This window comes from Aquarana catesbeiana, linkage group LG02 (genome assembly GCF_042186555.1).
Source record: "Aquarana catesbeiana isolate 2022-GZ linkage group LG02, ASM4218655v1, whole genome shotgun sequence".
NCBI classification, from domain to species: domain Eukaryota; kingdom Metazoa; phylum Chordata; class Amphibia; order Anura; family Ranidae; genus Aquarana; species Aquarana catesbeiana.
The window spans coordinates 88,961,043-88,974,966 of record NC_133325.1 but is presented as its reverse complement, the minus strand read 5'-3'; positions in this window follow the sequence as shown (position 1 = coordinate 88,974,966).

Genomic DNA, 13,924 nt, shown 5'->3' with positions numbered 1-13,924 from the left:
TCTGCTGTTTTTAAATTTTTACATTTTGCTGGCTTTTATATTATGGATGTTTTTGTATGATGCCTAGTTGTCTGAGGCAATAAAATTCCTTTTTATACCTACTACACTATTGGAGCTTTTTTTCTCCTCTTGTCTATCCATGAGTTAAAAACGATGCTTCAAAGGGGCTGGTGCTTCAAAGGGGCTGTTTGTGACGAGGATGGCCTGTGGACTATGAAGGGAAAAGTGGTTGCTCCTCCGACTCTGTTTCCTTCTTTGAGTCATGGGCCTTGCCATGTCTCAACAGGAGGGATATGTCGGGTTATTAACAGGCACTGGTGGGCCCCAGGGTTTCAGACATATGCTGCTAAAAAGATTTGTGAATGTGTTACATGCCAAACCCATAACATTGGGAAGCCAGTACCTACCCCTATGAAGCACATTCCACATACCGAAGAGCCATTTCAAATTGTACAAATTGACTTTTCAGATATGCTCTCTTGTGGAAAATTATGCCAGAACTATAGTAAAATGTCTCACTAGAGAAATGATCCCTAGATTTGGTATAGGTATAGGGGAAATATTCTCTAGTGAGACATTTTACAGTTCTGGCATAATTTTCCGCAAGAGAGCATATCTGAAAAATCAATTTGCACACCGGACCACGGCTCAAAAGGGCGTGGTGTTTACAAATATATTTCTTCAGCTTTTTATACAGATACAGTTAAAATGGATGCCTATGTGTGGCATATTACCAAAAAGGAAGTCACCTCCTACAAATCATCTTTAACTAATTATTTCTACATTACATATGGTCATACTGACCTCTAGATTATATTGTTATACTTAATCAATCTTATAGTGACACATGAGGGTATGTTCCACGTAGGGTTGTTGTTGTGTTTTGTTCTTTCCCAGAAAAGGGCTGATGTACAGCCAAATTTATCCAGACAAACATCTAGCTGCACATCTCAATTTCACAACATTGTGTAATACAGCAAAACAGTTAGGAACTCGTAAGAGGGGGAACTCCAGACTCCTAAGAACCAATATAAAGAGAAAAAAAACTGCGCTATTACTAAACAATAAAACTAAGCTGCGACTAAAAAGTGTTATACGACACTATGCAGAAATAAAAAACAGAACTTCGCGCTGAATTGTGGAAATCGTGGGACAATTGAAATGTGCTCACAATAATGGGTGCCAAAAGGCCACACTAGGTAAACCTGAAAATTAGCAAACGTGAAAAAAACAAGAATGGGTAAGTGACTCCACTAGATAATGATGCTCAATAAAACTGCATAATACATCAAATGTACTGCAATAAAAATTAAAAAATTAAATAAATAAAGAAAGAAATGATACTGTGATGAACTAATGAAAATAATAAAAATAATGAAGAAATAAATATTGAACTATATAGTAAATCAAGTGACTAGGTGAAAAAAAAATCCATAGTGGAATTAAAAAAAAAAAAAAAATATATATATATATATATATATATATATATATATATATATATATATATATATATATATATATATATATATATATATATATATATATATATAAATATATATATATATATATATAGACCATAACATGATAACTAGTCCATAAAAAGCTGGTGATTCTTCAAACATTGATGTGCTGTAGGATTCAACAAATATAGTGACAAGTGAAAATTGCCTCCACCACAGAAAACATTGCCGCTTACCAGAACTCGGTGGTCCCTTATTACAGGGGACCACACAGAGCAGATGGCTGTAACCCCAGCCTGGGATCTCACTGACATACACTGGGTGCCTCAGGTCCAATAGAAACGGTCCGCAGATGGATCAATTTGGATGGGTAGTATGTTCACCATAAAACAACAAAGGCATAATGCAGAATCAGTGAGAACCCTGAGTGTATCACCTGCCACGTCGCCTGCCACCAGATGCCATCAGATGTCACCAGCGGAGTTTGTCCTTACATGCAGCCTTGCTGTGTGTTGTCCTCTCCTGCGGTGTCCTCTTCCACATTATTTCTCCTAAGAACCAATGAAATATATATATACCGTATATACTCGAGTATAGGTCGAGCCGAGGCCCCTAATTTACCACACAAAACTGTGAAAACTTATTGACTCGAGTATAAGCCAAGGGTGAGAAATGCAGCAGCTACTGTAAGTGGAAAAAGAGGGTCAACAATGCCCATCTGCAGCTGCATGCCTCCCTGTGTCTATTGCATACCTCCCTGTGTCCTGTGCATGTCTACCTGTGCAGATCTGCCTACCTCACTGTGTCCTGTGTATACCTCCCTGTGTCCATTGCAGCCTACCTGTGCCAATCTGCATCCTCTCTGTGTCCTGTGCATGCCTCCGTGTGCCGATCTGCAGCCTCCCTGTGCCTATCTGCATCCACCATTGCACCGATCAGCGTGTCATAAAAACATACGGCGGCCATTCCAGTGTTCAAAAGCCGCGCCTCCTCCTCGTCTGTGATAGGCGGAACACTCAATTTCCCAGCAGTCAGTGTTCAGCCTATTACGGACATCTGCTCATACCACGGACAAGGATGAGAGGATGTCTGTGATAGGCTGAACACTGACTGCTGGGAACGTGAGTGTTCCGCCTATCAACGACGAGGAGGAGGCGCGGCTTTTGAACACTGGAATGGCCGCCGTCTGTCTGCCTGACACGCTGATTGGGTAGGCAGACGGCGGTGGCTTGAGTATAAGTCGAGGGGGGCACTTTCAGCCTAAAAAAAAGGACTGAAAATCTCGGCTTAATCTCGAGTATATACGGTAGTCCAATAATAAGGGAAACTCCGGACTCCAGATATTAGATATCTTAACAGTTTTTTGTAATTTTAATGATGTTGTAATAAAATGTATCATTTTTTATCAGTTCCCCCTCTCATTGTGTGCCCACAAAGCCCGCCAATTTTTTGACTTGGTCAATCCTTATATAAACATTTTACATTCTCATTAGAGAAAGCAGAGAACATACTGTTTTCAATCAGACAGATCCTGTCTGGAAAACTTTCAGTGAGGTAAGAAAATCAGCAATGCACAATCTTATCCAGCACTAAATAGAAGGAACCTGAACTCGTGTATGTAATAAGCAAATGTGTCTGCCCCATGTACATATATCGTTATAAATTATACAAAAGAACAAGGGGTTAACACAATAACAGACTTTGATAAATTTGCTTATATTAAAAAGAAGTCTGCAAGGACTGCACAGAAATCTGGAAACCCCAATTGTTGAGGCATTCAGGTCAGAGGTCACTCAAAGTCTGACAGCTGCTGACATGTCAAATGCTAAACTCACACAGAGTCTCCCATCTGATTGCACAGTGTGTGAGGTCAGACAGATATAGACAGCAACTGTCAGAATTATGAATTCCTGACACTCCAGCCACAGTGTCAAATCCAGGCAAAGCAAGTAAACTTACATAAGGGGAGACTATAAATCCTTCGCAAGCAAACACTGACAGTTATAATAATTAAACACAGAATCTTCAGCATCATTCATAGGGCTAATCAGAACTGGTTCTTTTTAAAGCAGAACTAAAATCTCTCAATCAACATGAACTATTCGTGATCCTTATGCTGCTAGCATTAGTAAATAGATAAGAAGTTATATTAGATTTACTTGTTTTAATTTTTTTTTACATTTCTTCAGTTACTTCCTGGTTTCTGGCCTAGGCCAAAACGATGTCATACATCCCAGGAGTATTCATGCCATCTTATTTCTTTCATTCTGAGGAGAGGAGGGGTTTTCTCGGCTAAGCACACCCTCCTGCATGCATGCCTAAGCTAAGAGCAAATTGATTCCAGGAAGTAAATGCTGCATGAATCATCTGCCCTTTCTCAAGATGGCCACAGCTAGGAATGCTAGTGGGGTGTCTTTCAAAGTGATTTCTCCATAAAATAAAGAGTGGAGACATGGATGGATAGGTTTGTTTTCTTCAATATTAAAAATTAATCAGATAGTATTTTCAGTTTGTGGTGCTCAGATACAGTTTAATTTCACTTTAAAGCAAGTTTGTTCTTTGCTTGACATGACAGTGATGTGCCGAACACCCCCCCCCCCCACCCCCCCCCCCGGTGCGGTTCGCACTAGAACTCCTGAACATGGAAAAAGTTCAGACCCGAACCGCGTACCCTATTAAAGTCTATGGGACCCAAACTTGAAAAATCAAAATCAGTTTATTTTTAAAGGAGCAGTGATTTTAATGATCCTTTACTGTTTGCCGACTAGCCACTGTCGTTATACGGCGGCAGGTCTGCTCTCCTGCGCAAATTGACGTAGCTGTACCGCGGCTCGCGGAAGGCGCGATAGCGGGTGGGAGAATGCCCACAGATCAGGGCGGACTCAATGTCCGCCAGCGACTCGCAATCGCGGTATACAGAGGCAGAATGGGGATCTGCCTTTGTAAACAATGCGGATCCCCATTCTGACAGGAGACATGACAGAGATCCACTGATCGGGAACAGTGATCTCTCTCATGTCACTGCCAGCCCATCCCCCCTACAGTTAGGACACGCTGTTAACCTTTTCCCTGCCAGTGTCATTTTTACATTGATCAGTACATTTTTATACCATACCAGGCCGCATGCCCTCAAAATAGGGGGGCTCTGCATCCCCCTACCCCAAAGCACCTTGTCCCCATTTTGATGGGCAGTGGTTGTGGGATTCTGCATGCAGGGGGCTTATCGGAATCTTGAAGCCTCCATTTACAAGGGGGAACCCAGATCCTGCCTCCCATCTGAATAAGTATGTACCAGTGGCGTCGCTAGAGGGGGCGGGGGGGTGCAGTCCACACCCGGGTGCCACCCGCTACAGGGGTGACACAATCCTGAGGATGAGGCAGTTTTTTTTCTTCAGCCAGAAACCCACCTCCAGCCCTGTGGCCGTGCCTGCCATGTGTTCTCCTCCTCTCTGTGTCTCACTCCGTCTCCTGTGCTGCTGCCCAACCAAGCTTGTCACGATCCGTTCTCCACCCAGGCGGCGTGGCTGCACACTGTCCTCTCCTCTCCAGCAGCCGCCCGCGTGTTCCATGTACCTGAGCCGCCCGAGCTGGTGCAGTAACGGGCGGGGGGTGTTGGCTCGTGATTGGGGGGATCCTCCGCTGCCCAAGGTTAGGGGGGGTTGCTGCTGGACACAGCTATATTATATGTAGGGGGTGGATTGTCCTGAGGGGGGGTCTGTACTAATGGATGGGGGGTTTGTCCTGAGGGGGGTCTGCACTAATGGAGAGGGGGTGGTTTGTCCTTAGGGGGCGTCTGTACTAATGGAGGAGGGGTGGTTTGTCCTGAGGGGGGTCTGTACTAATGTGGGGGTGGTTTGTCCTGAGGGGGGGTCTGTACTAATGGAGGGGGGTGGTTTGTCCTGGGGAGTCTGTACTAATGGAGGGGGGGTTTGTCCTTAGGGGGTCTGTACTAATGGAGGGGGGTGGTTTGTCCTGGGGGGGTCTGTACTAATGGAGGGGGGTGGTTTGTCCTGAGGGGGGTCTGTACTAATGGAGGGGGTGGTGTGTCCTGAGGGGGGTCTGTACTAATGGAGGGGGGTGGTTTGTCCTGAGAGGGGTTTATACTAATGGAGGGGGTGGTTTGTCCTGAGGGGGATCTGTACTAATGGAGGGGGGTGGTTTGTCCTGAGGGGGTCTGAACTGAGGGGGTCTATACTGATGGAGGGGTGGCTTGTTCTGGGGGGGTGGTTTGTCCTGAGGGGGGTCTGAACTGAAGGGGGTCTATACTGAAGGGGGGTGGTGATTTGTTCTGGGGGGTGGTCTGTACGAATGGAGGGGGGGTTTGTACTATTTGAGGAGGGGGTGGTTTGTCCTGGGGGGGTTTATACTTAGTACTGACGGAGAGGGGTCTATACTTGGTGGAGGGGGGTCTGTCCTGATGGGCGACTATAGTTGGTGGGGGGAGTGACACCATGTTTTACTGCACCGGGTGACACCAACCCTAGTGACGCCACTGGTATGTACCCCTACTCATTCACCAAAAAAGTGTCAAAAAGAAATAAAAAAACACACAGTTTTTGCCAATTCCTTTATTAAAAATGAAGAAACAATGTGTCCCGATGTAGATCCATTGTCAATCATGACATCATATTTCATGAATCATGTTTTGTTGCAGCATGTTCAGCATGGTGCAGATGCGCCACTTTACAGGCAGACTAAGGAGACCCCCTAAGCACTATATTTAAAGGAATTTTACATTTTTATTGTTTCGCCCCCACGCCATTTTTTTTTCACTCTAATTGGGCAAAGCATTGCACCTGACCAGCAGTTAGGTGCATCGCTTTAGCCAATCAGGGCTTGTAATGCACTCTGCAGCACACATTGTGGGGGACTCGGCAGAAGAATATCCTGCCAAGCGCCCTGCAAATTTGGGTGTTCAGCAAACACCCGAACGTGCGCTGTTCGGGCTGAAGCGATGCTCGGCCTGAACCGTTGGACCATCACTACTTGACAGTACGCTCTACAAAGAGTGAAGATTTATCTATCGTTTACCTTCCCAACTGACCCAATCCCTCACTGAAGCTTCTGAGGACAATTTGACTGTACTGTACAATTAACACGTTACACGTTACAATTTGACTGTACTGTACAATTAACTTTAGATCTACCAAAACTATGTAATGTAAGGACTTACCTAATCTATCCAATCAATGTATATACAATCAAGCAGACCCTTGCACTACATAGCTGTTGGTAGATCTAAAGGATATTGCACAATCAGATCGTATAATGTGTGATGAGCTTTAGAATTTCAAGATATACACTCCGTACCTCTCACATGACCCTGCTTGGGTCTGTTGATTGGCCACTCAAGCACTGTGTACAAAATGAAATAAAGGGGGGAGTGTCATGTGTTCTCCCATGTTCCCCATTGCTTTTGGAAAGCTTGGGTAGGAGATTGAGGTGACAGAAAGACATGGGAGGTAGAAAGAAACATATTTTGGTGTCTGCAATCAAGAAACTCACTCTTCGCCTCACCTCTCAATATACTGTATATATTGTGTACCAGTGCGTTGCCACATGCTGGGCTGCATGGTTACCACTAGAGATGGGCTTGATGTTTGGGTCGAACCTAAGTTTGACTCGAACATTAGCTGTTCAATTGTTAATAGAACAAACAAACATATGGGGCACTCGCGGGATGTCACATGATGTCAAAAGGGGGCGGGGTCACCTGGCTACATCAACAGTGGCCCGCCCTTCCCTATATAAGACCTGTCAAACCAAAGAGACAGCAGTCAGTGGGAGGCCTCCCATGGAGGCGGAGCCTTTTGCGTTTTATCTATTTTTCAGGTGGCGTGATTGATGGTGGATTTACATCGCGGGACACTTACTTTATTTATTTTTTTATAAAGAACTTGTCAAAAACTGTCTTTTGTGCTTTTTACTTTTTTAAACTTTTTTGGGGGGGCGAGATCTGGGGGCCCCCTTGTTAAAGGGGGCTTCCAGATTCCGATAAGCCCCCCGCCCGCAGACCCCGACAACCACTGGCTAGGGTTGTCTGGAAGAGGCCCTTGTCCCTATCCCCATGTTGAGGGCATGTGGCCTGGTACAGTTCAGGAGTTGGGGGGGCGCTCGCTAGCCCCCCTTTTCCTGACCTGTCAGGCTGTATGCTTGGATAAAAGTCTGGTATGGATTTTGGGGGGGACCCCACGCCAATATTTTTTAAAAATTTTGGCTTGGAGATCCCCTTAAAATTCATACCAGACGGGGGGGGGGGTGGCCCATCCGGGGGGGGGGGGGTGGCCCACCCCATTTTTTTCATTTTTTTTATCTATATTGCGGGGATCAGACAATACATTACAGCCACGGGTAAGTTTAAATGTAATTATTTTCTTTAGAAATGTCATTATTGCTGCGCCATGTTCTATACATCTCACAGATGTGCCATTTTACAGGCAGACCAAGGGGTCCCCCTAGGCACGATGTTTTAATGAATATTTAATTTTTATTGTATCACTTTAACTATCATTAAAATCACTGTGTGTGTGTGAGTGTGTGCATGAAGGAAAAAAAGTTGCATCAAAAATAGCTTGATGTTAGCTGATGTTGGCTTTATCAGCTCAGTATAGGAAATTTACTGCAAATGCCATCATGCAGACTGACCTGCCCTGTGGTGATTGGAGCTGTGTTATGTGATGTATCTCATCAATAGAAATGTACTGGCTATGAAATCAAATCCTAGTTACCACCCTCAGAAATTTTTGTAGGGAAATGTATGCTTAGGGCATTGCTAAAAGAAGAGGAACTACAGCTCAACATATGTTTCTTTCATAGTTACATAGTCTATCTAGTTCAAAAAAAAAAAAATCCCATATACACAATCCATCACCCACATTTGATCCAGAGGAAGTCAAAAAACCCCAGCAAAGCATGCTACAATTTGCTACAGCAGGGAAAAAAAAATCCTTCCTCCCGAGAGTCAATCGGATTTTCCCTGGATCAGCTTTACCTATAAATGTTAGTACCCAGTTATGTGTACATTTAGGAAAGAATCCAGGCCTTTTTTTTAAAGCAATCTACTGAGCTTGCCAGAACCACCTCTGAAGGGAGTCTATTCCACATTTTCACAGCTCTTACTGTGAAGAAACCTTTCCATATTTGGAGATGAAATCTTTTTTCCGCTAGACTTAAAGGGGTTGTAAAGTTATTTATTTATTTTTTTTAAAAATAACAAACATGTTATACTTACCTTCACTGTGCAGCTCGTTCTGCACAGAGTGGCCCCGAACCTGGTCTTCTGGGGTCCCTCGGCGGCTGTTTCAGCTCCTCCCCGCAAGCATTTACCACCTTCATGCGAGCTCCCTCGCACGGTGGTGAGTGCTTGCGGGCGCGCTCCCGTGATACAGCCTGCGGCTATAGCCGCTCGCTGTATCACTCGGCCCTGCCCCCGGCGCGCCGCGTCATCGGATGTGATTGACAGCAGCGCGAGCCAATGGCTGCGCTGCTTTCAATCCATCCACTGCAGCCAATCAGCGACCAGGCTGAGCTGCAATGAAGCTGACGAGGACGAGGAGCGAAGATTCGAGGCGTCAGGTAAGTAAAACGGGGGGCCTGGGGGCGGCGGTACTGTCAAAAGTTTTTTCACCTTAATGCATAGAATGCATTAAGGTGAAAAAATTTTTACCTTTACAACCCCTTTAAAGAATGTCCCCTAGTCTTCTGTGCTGACCTTAAAGTGAATAACTCAACACCAAGTTCACTATATGGACCACTTATATATTTGTACATGTTGATCATATCCCCCAAATATACATGGGATTGACTTGAGATTTTCACTGCGGGGCACCTAGCTCTTCTTGAAAATTTACACTGCTGGGTCCACCACCTTTCACACTGGCATGCTGCTATCTCCACCTATTCCATCGTCCTGGAAAAGTACAAACTTTCTATTGGAATCAATATACATTGCAATGCTTATGTTTGGAAGGATTTGGACCTGACAGCAAAGATCTTCTTAGTGAAGTTGTGCAGTGCAAAAAAGGCCACATAAGAAATATCTTGGTGGACAGGAACAGAAAAATATATGGCTTGGGGTTGGGGGGGTCATTGAAGCCTGAAAGTGAACTTATCCTTTAAACATGACAGCATGGGAGCTGAAGTTTTTGTCATGATAAATCTCTATGACTGACATCATGGATCTGAGCATAATCCTTCCCAATCTTTAATTCTAGAAAAAAATTGTTTTCTGATACTGAATATTTTTTTTACCTTTCTCAATAAAGTTGTAAATGGAGTCTTTTTTATTTTTTATTCAATTTATTTCCTTCTTAGGTCACCAGTCATCCAGCAGAGCCAGTTGTCTATTTGTACCAGAGCAGCGTTTTTGCCAGGATTCAGATTTGAACCAGGACTTCAGTTGTATCTGGCATTAGCTCTTCTAACCATGCCATCTGACATGCTGGACAGCTCCCTGCCTGATCCTTTGACAAACTTTCCTTTTATCTTGTTTCTGGAACCTTGATGTCCTTGGTCCTCCCATGAATATCATGTTTAAGCCATGTCTTTGCGCTGCCTGTTTGTCCAATTGCTGTGCTCCTCCCCAGCCCATATCTTGTTTCTTGCACTTCTGCTGCAGCCAGTATCTTCTCTACCACTCATTACCAACCTTTGGCTTGTTCCTCAACTCTGCTTCCTCTTGACCCCAACCCACAATTACTTGTTATTGACCTTTGGTTTTGTTTTCCGATTACACGTCTGCTTGATTCCTACCTGCTACATATGCTACCGGATTCCGACTTGCTCACCTCCTTGTGGGGCAATCCTGTGGACCGCAGCCTGGCACTAGCACACTGGCAGACTCATCTCCTCCATTAGGAGCTCTGGTGAATACCGGTTAGTGCTTAGCGCAGGGGTGCGGGGTGCACCTGGGGTGAATCGGCCTCACTCACCAGGGGGACTAGCTTGTGCATTTATCCAGCTGGTTTCTGTGTGAACCCTTACACTGCTATATATACTGGCCTCCAAGCCTCACCCTGACCCTGACTGCTTTGATGGGAGAATTGGAGGAGTATTTTTTTTAAAAACCTCTTGAAGAACTTAACCAACGCTACCTAGCATATGACCTCATGTCAGTACAACAGGAGCTTTCACATTTGCAGCCCTATTGATATTAAGATACCATTTCCTATGTTTGGTGGGTTGGGCTATATATTTTAGGGGAGCCATGCTTTATTATCTTGTAAAAAAAAGTTGAAGACAAAATGAAAAAAAGAAGGTGAACTGCATCCCATGAGATCAGGAGTTACTTGCAGATATCAGCTGGCTACAAATCAGCCGGGTCCACCATAAACTTCAAACCCAACACGTTGCTGATCTTTATCCTGTTAGTACTGCTCTTCTCTGTTTAGCGGCATGAGATGATCTAATAAAAGTTCAGAATACATACAGACGCTGTCAGTCCAGCTGGTACCCGCTCTCTTCACATTACAGAAAAAACATAAGTACACTCGTTTGGGCAGCCTTTCCACCAGGTTTGTTGTGAACTATTGCTGTACTATTTCAATACAAGTCTTCCATTGCAGCTGACTGTGTCAATTATTGCTGCCACACCACACTGCACCCCACCTGCAAGCATGCAGGAGAAACATATACAAAACTAGAGGGCTTCTTTAGGGTGAGTGACACCATGAAAACCTGAAGCTTGCTTGAATTGACAGACATTTTTTTAACTACTGAGACATTTAGGAAACACTTACATAAGTCTATGGGTAAAGCAGAAAACCCCTTAAAAACAAGGTTCAGTTCGGTGGCTACTGCTCCCCACGTGCTCTACCAGCTGTTTGTTAAACATGGCATATTCAGAGATTAAAAGAAAAAATGCTGATTTCCTTTATCTGTACTTCTATATTACTGGTTAATTAATGCCAGTTTACCCACAGTTTTTGATAATATACTACAGTAGAAGATATTTATAAATCTGTCAAAAGCATACAGCTTGCGTAGATATTAATTTAAAGCATACCTGTATTTATGTGATGTGGCCTAAAGTGAAAAAACTGTAAATACATCTCCGTTCATGGTTATACTTTCAATCACAACACTATTGCTCCAGCACTACCAAAGGCTAAGTAATAATGATCTACATACTAAATCATTTCCATAAATTTGCTGACTCACAGCAGCATTGATCAGTCCTGCCATCAAGTTCTCCACTTCCAGGCAAGGGAATTAAATCTTCCAGCATCTTACAAGTCTCTGCATTCCTGCCAAAAATCTAGAGCTTCTGAAATATAGCAAAGGTGTGTGAGAGAGATGCATTAGATTCTGGAACTCTTCTAGCATAGCCTGTAAAAGAGGGCCAAAGACAAACATTGGATTAGCTTTCTCTTGTAACATACCACATTTATCAAGATGTACGTTAGACTTATTCTTTCTTTAGAAATACACAGAGGTGTCAGCTGTAGGGTCAGTTTATTTTCTCATACAAAAATAAAACATTTTCCTAAATGTTATTTAGATAGTAATGATAAGTGATTCTTGATTTACATCAAAGCGTTAGTTAACCCAAAAAAATAAAATAAAGATCCTGTTCCCTTAAAGCCTGTTATACAGCACAGTGCTTGTGCTGTGTCATTTGGACCCTTGTATTACCTGAAATACCTGGCTGATCCTGCCTGGCTTTGCCCTGCCCTTTGCAAACTGACCACAATAATCATGGCTGCTGAGCCCTAACATCGTGATCCATTTGCGTGCCTCCGTCATCCGCAGCCCTGCTATCTATCTCCTGTGTCCTTCTCCCCCCTGCCCTCTTTGCCTGTTTCTGCTCGTACCCCCCCACCACCACCCCCACCCCCGCTCCTGCTGTTCTCATATCTTCTATTAACTGCTCCCATCCTCTCTGCACCATTATAATAATTGTCCCTATGCCTGTGTTCTGTAAAAAAAATCTGCCCGAATGTACCTGTATGAGCACCGCTCCTGCTGCTCAGCTGGTTGTCGGCGGCTCGGCGCTCTCTCTCTCCTCTCTCCCTCTCCTCCCCGGCTGACGTCAGCGGGAGGGCTCAGCCCCACCCACTGCAGCTGTGATCTGAGGAAATTTCTACAGTTCAAGAATCTAGGCCATTGTGATTCTTGAATTTAAGGGTTGGACAAATCTTCATGCATAAATTTGGGCTAGTCAAAAAAGTGCAGTTCCAATTTTCCTGATAGTAAACTTGCTAAAAGACATGTAGCACTACCCTCGCAAGGGCTGCTGGTGACTGGTTCCCCTACTCCTGCACAACCAGGCAACACGCTTTCTCCGCTTCATCCAGTCAGTCCCTTGGCTTTGTTTTTGATGTTTTATTAGGGGTAACAACTTATATGGGGTGAAGGGATTTATGGGATGCCCAACTTGAAGCAAAGAACAACAAAAAGGGGACAACTTTCCTCTTATGTACAAAAAGATCCTGAACTGATTTCTTCCTTTCCTCACATAGTCCTTAGTAGATTAGTAGCAAATGTCCAATATAGACTAGGAGCCCTCAGCCCCTCTTGGAAATAGCACAAAAAGATAATACAAACTGCATGCAGGAGTGTATCCTCTCCTATGTAGAACTGCTCCCAGCTACACTGCTTGCAGGCACTACCAGGCCTCCTGGCTGCTCTGAAGATCTCAAAGGGCAAAGATAAAGGGTTAAGCAGAGTGCTGTCATTTAGGAAGCTTGCTACATGTGGCAGTCTTTCCCCTTGAATGTCCCTGGGTGTGCTGATGTATTCACTTTGTCCTCCTTGCTCCCACTGCTCTTAGGCAAGATTCCAAGTCAAACCGCTAGCTGAATGGAACCCCTGAGCCAGTCCAAGCCCAGCCTGGGGCTAGGGTCTCCCCTAGACCTTTGAGACCCCTCCTAGGCCATCAACAGCCTCCTTAGCACTCCATCTTCCACTCGACTCCCCTGCTGGCATGACTCATGCATCTTTAAGGGCTGCCTCTGCCCACTAATTTCTAAAAGTTTCTCCAAACTTCCAGAACCACGGGGAGACACCAGAGACCTGCCTGTATAAGACATCCAGCCTGACCTCTAATAAACCCTGTCCCAGATTCCACACACACTTACCATGAGGCTAATAAGTTTGCCTGTACTTTGCTACTAGCACACTAGACAGTGCTACAGACATGTTGAAAACATTTAGCAGTCTATTTATAAATGTTTTTACACATTTTTCAAATCCAAGTTCAGTAATCATAGCATTTTTAAAAAGACTCCTTGCAGTGTATGCAAAACCAAATTTTTTGAATAGGGTAGGTAGAAGTTAAGATCTCTGCCAGGTTTCTTTTGCAAATGCGTGTGGACTAAACCCCTGTTTTTAACGCACACTGTTAGACAGGTTAATTGGTTGTCTGCGAGCTGGTGGTAAGTAGGCTTGGATTTTTTCCTGGGCATTCCCCAGGCTTTGTTAGTATCTGTTTGTAGCCTTCCAATGCCGCTTACTGCGATAGCCAG